Source organism: Hippopotamus amphibius, chromosome 9 (assembly GCF_030028045.1).
Source record: "Hippopotamus amphibius kiboko isolate mHipAmp2 chromosome 9, mHipAmp2.hap2, whole genome shotgun sequence".
In the NCBI taxonomy this organism is placed as follows: Eukaryota; Metazoa; Chordata; class Mammalia; order Artiodactyla; family Hippopotamidae; genus Hippopotamus; species Hippopotamus amphibius.
In genome coordinates this window covers 45,319,809-45,329,221 of record NC_080194.1, presented here as the reverse complement: position 1 = coordinate 45,329,221, position 9,413 = coordinate 45,319,809, and positions in this window count along the sequence as shown.

Sequence of the window (9,413 nt, the reverse complement as noted above, 5' to 3'; positions counted from 1 at the left end):
TAAAGACATGCCTTCAATGACTTTATCAAGGTCAAACTTTAAGGTAGTAGGAAGGTATTTGCTGGGGGTGGGGCAGGGCAGAGCAGGTCAGCAGGTAGAATACACTGTATTAATAGAAAAGTGTAAAGATAGATACTCTATTAATAGAAAGTTATAAACATATTTTAAGGTTTGATGAGGACCAGCCACACAGGGAACTAAACAAAAGAAGCTCTGGCGGCTCCAGGAAAGCACACCCACTGGGAAGAAGTCACATAGTGCTTGCTCCAGGGCAGAGCCTCAGTCCAGGACAGCATGACAGTGGACAACCCATCCTGTCCTGACTTTCCCAGGGCCTTTCCTTTCACTTAGAGAAATGCTGAAAAGAACTGCTTGTGTTAAAAAAGTGACACATTTTTGTGTTCACCCCTCTCACCAGCACTGCGGACACCTTGTCCTCGCAGGCTCCACTGGGGGCAGTGGTTCTCATGTTATTGGAGGATGGACGAGGCATGAGTGAAGAACTGTCCTGGCTCCACCCACAGCTGATTTCCTGCTGCCCTGTGAGGCCACCTGCCCCATCTCCTGTCCTCGCCCTTAAGACAAATGACCCTGGGCCGGGAAAGGCAGGCAAGTCTTATGTTACGGGCATGTGCCCACTGTCCTCAATCTTCACAAGTTGTGTCCTCACTCCCAGGACCTCAGAATGGGACTGTGTTTGGAGACAAGGTCTTTAAAGAGGTGATTAAAGTAAAATGAAGTCACTTGGGTGGGCTGGTGCCCTTCTAGGAAGAGGAGATTAGGACACAGACACACACAGAGGAATGACCATATGAGGACACAGGGAGAAGACAGACTCTACACACCAAGGAAAGAGGCCTCAGAAGGAACCAGCCCTGTTGACACCTTGCTCTGGAGCTTCCAGCCTCCAGGACTGTGAGAAATAAGTGTCTGCCATTTAAGCAGGCTTCTGTGTTGTATTTGCTATGGTAGCCAAGTTAAGACATCTTGCATTTATGGAGACTTAAGGATTTGATGTCCTGGGGGGGGGGGGGGTGCTATACAAGCATCCCTCTGCATGTGAGCTGCTCTGCACACAGGAGCTCCAGGGAGGCCAGTTTCAGGGGCACCCGCAAAGTGACTCCTTCCAAACCATGCGCTCTCCTGCACCCTGGCCATGGGGAACATGTCCCTGTTTGGTAACCTCTGGTCTCAGCTGGCTTCTCCCAGGCACACGTGGAATTGTGCATCTGTGGTCGACACAAAGGTTGGGGTTCTTAGGCACATTGTGGGGTGCCCTGAGTGGCTAGGCATCCTGCAGGAAGGGCTCCCCCATGCCTACCCATCCTTCCTAGGAAGGACCTGACCATGATTTTTCTGAGCCAAGAATCTGACTCTGTTGTACTTCACACACAAGTTATTTCTGTATATCTTTAAGATATGCTAAATTTTGCAGGAGTAAATACTGATGTGATTCTAGCAAAGCTTATTCCCATAGTTATTCAGAACTTAACCAGGAATTCTCTTACATTTTGGAAAATCGAATCTCCTAGTAAAGGGGCTCAGAGTTTCTGAATTGCCAGTAAATACACCAGGATTACTGTCACCACAGTAATAAAAATTACATACAAAGATGCCTATTTGTCCTCATTTAAAAATATTAAATATAAAGGTTGAATCAAGTTGAATGTTATCTGTCTTTTCTTAAATCTAAATTGAAGGAAAATGTAAGTAAAAATCTGATTACTTACTGTAGTTGAAGCCAAGCACTCACCTATTAAATTAGGTATTATTTCATTAAAATGTGTTTATCTTGAATTTTCCTCTCTATTATAACTATAGCTGCATACACACATATACATAATTATACTTAAATTATATGTGTAGAGAGATTATGTTATCTCTGCATCTGATTTCCAAAAGTGAGGGGAGCGTTACAAAGTACTTGATATAAAAGGGATGAGGGTCTGATGGGCTGACAGAACCCCCATGACATAGCATTTCATTCCCACGAAGGTGCTAGAATCAAAAAGACAAACAATAATAAGGGGAGAAATTGAATCTTCAAACACCGCTGGTGGGAATGTGAAATGGTGCCACTGTTTTGGAAAAAAGTCTGGCAGTTCCTCAAAATGTCAAACATGGAGTCACCACATGACCCAGCAATTCCACTCCTACATATAAACCTAAGAGAAAGAAACACATGTCCACATAAACACTTGTACACGCATGTTCATAGGAGCATGATTCACAACAGCCAAAAGGTGAAAACCACCCAAATGACCATCAAGAGGTAAAGAGAGAAGAGATATACACACTGTGGTCCATCCACACAGTGGAATATTACTCAACCATCAAAAGGAGCAAAGCATCGATGCTCACTACAATGTGGATGAAACCTGGAAACACGATGCTTATTGAGAGAAGCCAGACACAGAAGGACACTGTCTTAGTCTGTTTGGGCTGCCATAGCAAAATACCAGGCTGGGGGCTTCAACAACAGAAATGTTTTTCCTACAGTTCTGGAGTCCAGAAGTCTGAGATCAGAGTGTCAGGATGGTCAAGTTCTGGTGAAGCTCTGTTCTTGGCTCCAGATGGTGTCTTCTCACTGTGTCCTCACATGGAGGAAGGGCAGAGGGAGCTCTCTTGGGTTTCTTTTTTTTAAAAATATATGTATGTATGTATATATTTTTGACTGTTGGGTCTTAGTTGCTGCACAGAGGGTCTTCATTGCAGCATGTGGGATCTTTCATTGTGGCACACAGGCTCTCTGCTTATAAAGCACAGTCTTCTCTCTAGTTTTGGTGTGCGGGTTTTCTCTCTCTAGTTGAGATATGTGGGCTCAGTAGTTATGGTGTGCCGGCTTAATTGTCCCGTGGCATGTGGGATCTTAGTTCCCTGACCAGGGACTGAACCCATGTCCCCTGCATTGGAAGGCAGATTCTTTACCACTGGACCACCAGGGAAGTACTGGGGTCTCTTTTATAAGAACACTAATTCCATTCATGGGGCTCCACTCTCATGACCTTATCACCTCCTCAAGGCCCAATCTTCTAATACCATCACCTTGAGGGTTAGGATTTCAACATGTGAATTTTGGGGGGACACAAACATTCAGCCCAGAATAACCACAAACTGTATGATTCCATTTATAGGAAACATCCAGAACAGGCAAATCCACAGAGACAGGAAGTGGGTTAGTGGCGCCAGGTGCTAGGGGAGGGGAAGAGAAATGGGAAGTGACAGCTCATGGGGACAGGATCTCCTTTGGGGGGCTGAGAACGTTTTGGAACCAGATAGAGGTAGTGCATGCACAACATCTGAACATGATATATGCCACTGCATTGCCACTTTAATGGTAAATAGTGAGTTTTGTGTGACATATATCTTACCACAATTAAAAAAAAAAAGTCACCATTCATCACATCAACAACTTGACACCATAGAGAATTCCCATTTCTGCTGAAAGACCCCGTCTGCTTGCCCAGGTGACTCCTGGGTGACAATGTGGGGGCTGTGAAGTGTAAATGAGGGTGTGAATGACCCCACGCCGGGACAGTCCAGAGGCAGACCCAGTGCTCAGCCCACATGTAGAAGCATCCCAACAGTGCAGGACAGAATCCACTGGGATGGCTGGCCGGCTTTATCATGGAGCTGTGAACAGCCTCCTGGGGCTGGTGGCTGTGCACTGGCTGACTGCCTGACCGCAGCCCTGGATGCTGGGGCCTGGGGCCTGATTCCTCTCACCCCGAGTCTGGGATCTGCCAGGTGGAGTGGACGCCACTGCAGTCAGTCCATGGTCACTGCTGGGACACGAGCACGGCTGCAGAGTAAAACCAGAGCACCTCCAGTTTACTTGAAAGCCCACATGGTAGAAATATGATTTTTACATAACGCACAGGAGCCATGAAAGGTTATTAGGTGAGCTGATAACACTGCCCTGTCCACATGGGACGCCCACTGTCCTGCTAACCTTCACTGCAGTGGTTGGAGTTGAGCCCTGCCCCCCACCCCAGAATTGGCCCCCAAGTCCTCCTCAGGGTCCTCCCAGAACCCTGAGGATGTGTCCTGTCTGAGGCTCTTGACACAATATGCTCCCACTCAGGCCAGCCTACAGAGGTCACACAGAGGTCTGAGCAGTCAGGCCCCAAAGCAGCAGGACGTGACCCTGGACAGGGACGTGTCCCCCTTGCACAGCAGGGTCTCTATGAGCAAGTGTGAGGTCACTTCTTAGGGCCACCTGTCCCATGGAGGTGCAAGGCCTGCCCCACTACCCGGCCCACACCTCTTCCTCTATGGCACCTGCGGGACTCAAGCCTTCCCCATCTCTGCGTCCTCCCGTGTCAGCACTGTGAGCATAACTGATGCTGTCCTGGGCCCATACAGCTTCCCCTGCCTGCTGGCTCCAGAACTGTACTGTGTGGTCAACTACTTCTCTGTCCTCCAGGCCCTTCTAGTTAATAGAGACTGTGTAATAATCATTAGGACAAGATGGCTTCTATGCTTTGTTAATCCCCAAGCAAGGAAGACCTTTGCTGATGTGTTGCTGACGCCCATGAGACCAGTTACTCTTCAATAACCTTGACTTAGGAATGCACATCCTGTTTGCAAGGACGCCCCCACCCCACCCCACCCCACCCCAAGTAAAGTATAAATTGTCTCAGTGATTCCTCGGTCATGCGGAGCGCAGCTGCAAATGCTTCCAGTCGTCCCCCATCCTGGTCCCACCCTGTAAGTTACCTGATAATAAACTGATCTACTGATTACATGGAGCTGACTGCCTCTGTGTTTATAGACCCAGCCTTGGGAGGAGGGCACTGAGGGGAGGGCACCTGCTCGAGGGAGGATGGACGGGCTCCAGTGACCGACACTCACTGACTGTCCCCTTGCCCATCCCCGTGTCCTAGGCCCAAGCCCTTGTCCTGTCCACCCCTGTCCTTCTCTGGCTCCCTGTGGTCTTGTCCCACAAGGAACCTTCCTCTCTAGGCTGTAAGCGCCCACACTTATGAAAACGAGAGTGAACACCCGGCACGGGCGTTTCCAGCAGTGTGCATAGGACTTCCCTTCTTTTCCTGCCTGGGGTCTGGTGGGACAGGAGGTGGTTTCCAGCGGTGTGGGGCAGGGCTGGCCCGGGCTCTGGGGGTGGGGCTGGGCCCAGGCGCTGTGGGCAGAACCGGGCCCTGGGGCTCTGGGGACCGGGCCAGGTTTGAGACAGCAAAGAGCAGCATTGGGTACCCAGGCCTATGGCAAGCCTTCTGGTCTCTCTGTCCGACCATCGGGCACAACGTTCACCTTTCCCTGTTGCCTGGGCTTGCCTAGCTTCTGTCGGGTGGTACGTTCTTCATCCCAACCGCCATCACCCCCAGGTCCACAGCTTCTGTTCAGCCTCAGGGCTGACCCAGGACCATCTCCTGGCTCGCCTGGGCTCCCACGCCTGCCTACCCTTGGTTGGTGTCCTCAGTCCACTTGTGCTGACAGATGACGGCTGCCTCCAGACGCTCCCAAATACTTCACCCATGCATGACCCTGCCCCAGGACACAGGAAAGGAAGCCCTACCTCCGGATGTAGGGAGGCGTGACTGACCACAGGGTGGACCTCAAGTCTTAGCTCACCTTGCAAGGGCAGCAGTGTTCTCGTTCCTCTGGCCCTTTCTCAACTGACCATACCCGACTTTGTTCCCATACCCCCAATGGCCTCGCTCTTGTGAGCAGACAGGAGAGTGTGGTCAGTGGTCACATGCTGAGGCACACAGACGCTGGCTGACCTGCGTGCACCCATGCTGACCACACGGAACAGGCACTGCACCAGGGTCTGTGCAGTGCAGGTTCACCTGCCCACAGAGAGGCGGGGCTTCTGCTTCTGGCCCCAGGAGGTCACTTTGAGTCTGATGGGAGTGTCCTTGCTCCGTGGGCCTCTCTCCAGACTGGTCTGTTCTGATGGCATGATGCCTGGGATTCCTGAGTCCCCCAGAGGGGCTGAAAGCTGAAGTTGGGCACATGGTGGTCCCCATGTTGATGTGACAGACCCCGATAAATGCACCTCAGGACTCAGGTGGGCTTCCCTAGGTGGCTACACCCAAGGGACCACCGACCCTGCGCCTAACCTCTGCCCTCAGCTGATTTTAATCTGCATCCTAGGCAACTGTGTGCCCGCTGCAAAGAGAGGGAACTTCTTCCCAGGCCCCTCCCAGTGCACGGGACTCTCATGGGCAGGCCCCTCCAGGGATATGGAGCTCACCTGGGCAGGCACCCCAGCAGGGTTTGGCGCACAGGAACTGTGCACATAGCCATGGTTGCAGATGCCCCCCAGCCCACCTGCTGGTCAGAGCGGACCCTGAGCACCTCAGAGCAGGACTTGAGCTAACAAACTACAGCTCCTGGATGGGTCTGTGACCCTGGGCTTCACTCTATGTGGTCTCCCCCCACCAGGTCTTTCAGAGGCTTCCACAGCACCCAGGGCACCAAGCCCCTGTCTCCACCCACCACCCCCCGTCTCCCTGACTCCTGGAGTCCTCTTGTGAGGAGAGGGTCTTCTTGAAATTGTCTCCCACTCATGGGGCCAGTTAAAATGATTAGAAAACAAGCCAGAGCTGCAGCCACATGTCCATCCTGACCCTCAGGACCCCACACCTGTTCCTTGGACCTGGCCAGCACAACAAGGTCCATTTTCTCAACTATGAGCCCCTGATGGGTGAGGATTGGCTGACCTGGGCAACCTGATCTGGCCGGCCAGCCCGCCGTAGGTGTGCCTGGGTTGAGGTCTGTATAAACACCCCCTCCATGCAGCAAGAGCACCTGCCGTTATGCCTGAGGCCATACTTCCTGTGCCATCAGTGGCTGCGGGGCTGGGCTGGCAGGAAGAAGCGAGGGGCCATAGCCTTGTGGGTGGCCCGGTCGGAGCGGGCCTCTGCTGTACCTTCCACAGGAATTGCCTGGCTGCTCCCTGCTAAAGATAAGGATGTGTTGCCTGTACCTGCCATTGGAAGTTCTCCCCAGGCAGAGGTGAGGAAGCAAGAAAAAGGCAGTGGGGGCCAGAACAGGAGGGGTAACTCAGGGAGGTAAATGGAAAGCTTTCAGAAGAGCACCTGGGCCCAGGACCATCCCGCGTGACCTGCAAGAGCCAACTCAGCAAGCGTGCTGTCGCTGGTGTGGCTCTAAGCCCTTTCCTTCAGCCTGTAAGGTCTTTGTGTATATTTAGGCATTTTACCTGGGGAGGGTGGATAAGGTTCAGGAGCAGCTGGCCTGGGGGTCAGCTAGCTTTTACTCAGACGCCTCCTCATGGTCCACCAGATTTCCAATGAGAAAATTCCTTGTGGGGGGCTTCTGCTTGCATGTAAGAAAGTCCCCACCTCTGACCAACTTCGGAATTGTTCATCCGTGTAGCAGGTGTCCTGATAGGGTTTTCATCTGTGTAACTGGCAGGTTCTTAATTAGCAACATGAACGGTGACATCAAAGGTCCTGAATCAGGGGTTGAAATACTTGCCCCCAACATGTACAGATGTAAGAACCTGGGGAGGTTGTGAGCAGACAGCACCCTTAGGGATGGGCTTTCAATGTGACCCTTCAACATTCTGGTGTCCAGCCACTGCTTTAGGATTTCTGGGGGCCCAATGCTGACTCTAAAGGTTCCATAATCTGGCCTCTAGTGAGTCCCACACTTCCAGGATCCTACAGAGCAGAGTCTGTGTGACTGTTCTGTGGCTTCTCAACAAGTGTCCACAAGCTGGGTGGTTTAAAACAACAGTAATTCATCCTCCCACAAGCCTGGAGACCAGACATCTGAGATCAAGGTTTGCAGGGCTGAGGTCCCTTCAGAGGCTCCAGGATAGGGTTTTTCCTGCCTTTTCCAGCTTCTGGGGGCTCCAGGCGTCCCCAGGGTTGCGGCTGCTTCCCTCCCATCTCTGCTTTTGTCTTCACGTGGCTTCTCTGTGTCTGTGTCTCTCCTCTTTTGTCTCTCATAAGGACTCTCAGTTGGATTGAGGGCCACTCTAACCCAAGATGACCTCACCTTGAGATCCTTAACTACATCTCCAATGACACTTTTCCCAGATATGGTCCTGTTCACACGTTCTGGGGGGCACACATCTTTTGGGGCCTCCATTCAACCCATTACCCGTGTATAAAATAACCCTCCTTTTAGGAGATTACCAAGGTCCCATACAGACTGGCACAGAGAGCCAGCCATGCGGGCAGGGGTCTGGGGAGAGCCTGGAATCACCTGGAAAGGATCAAGGCCTGCCTGCCTTAGAAGGTGAGCTCTTCCACCACGGGGCTCATGAAAATAGCCACTCCCTCCTGTCCATGGAAAGACACCTAGTGCCAAGTCCAGAAGTGGTTACCTTGCAAAGCTGGCTTTTCTGGGATTTCATCATCAATAGCATCATGTAACCAATAACTGCGGGCTTGGAGGAGTCACTTTCTGGCATGTGATGATGGCACTGTCACTTTAGGCACAGCAAGCCTAGAAGAGAAAGAGAAGAGTTAGGGAGATTGCAAAGCTTGGTTGTCAAAGAAACTGAGCAGATCTATCAAGGTTGACAAGGAAACTTCTCCTTTAAGCTGAAGGCAGAGCTGGGGGAGCTGAACTCCAGGGATCTTTTAAAGGGGCTGTTCTGAAGCACCATCACCTGGGTAGTAGTCTCAATGTGGGCTGTGGGTTGAGAAAAGTGTGATGAAATTAAGCCTTATTTCTGTTACAGTTGGGAAGGCATTTGCAAAGCACCTTGGCTTTTAGGGCAAAGGTTTGTTACCGGAACAAAGTGTCCCCCCCAAATGGACTGAGGCTCAAGGTGTCTCTTCATGTGAGAGTCCAGGACAGGTGGATGTCAAGGCCCAGGCTCTGTCCACCTTTTTTCTCTTCCCTGCTTCTGGGTGGAGGGCTCCAACCAGCAGGGTGGGGTGACCGCATGGGTACCATGCCCTTTGTTCTAGGATGCAGGCTGGCCAAGACCCTCACCACCTCCACCACTTCCCCTTGGTAACACAAGACACTGTGCCCCAGCTGCAAGGGGTGGGAAGGCTGGGTGGTGCAGTGTAGCCATGTGCAGGAAAAAGGAGAATGAGTTCCGGTGGGCAGTTTGGCAGCACCGCCATAGCAGAGACCCCAGATACCAGCACCTAGTCTCTGGGTCCTGTGAAATGTGATTACATATCATCATCAGTTCTTTGATGCTTTGTGCTTCTGGAAATCCAATAGGAGGTTGTCCACAGCAGGGGAAGCTAATCCTCTCAGTAGAGGTGGTGAAGCCAAAAGTCTGCAGTTCATACTGAAGGTGCCCATGGGGGTGTACATGTAGAACAAAACCATCTCGTGTGGATACAGTTCAGGCATAATGAACATGAATGGAGTCATGTTAATGCCTAACATCTTCTATCTTGTGCCTCTTCTCAGGGATCCCCTCCTCAGTTCCTGGGGCTCCTGTAACTCACATA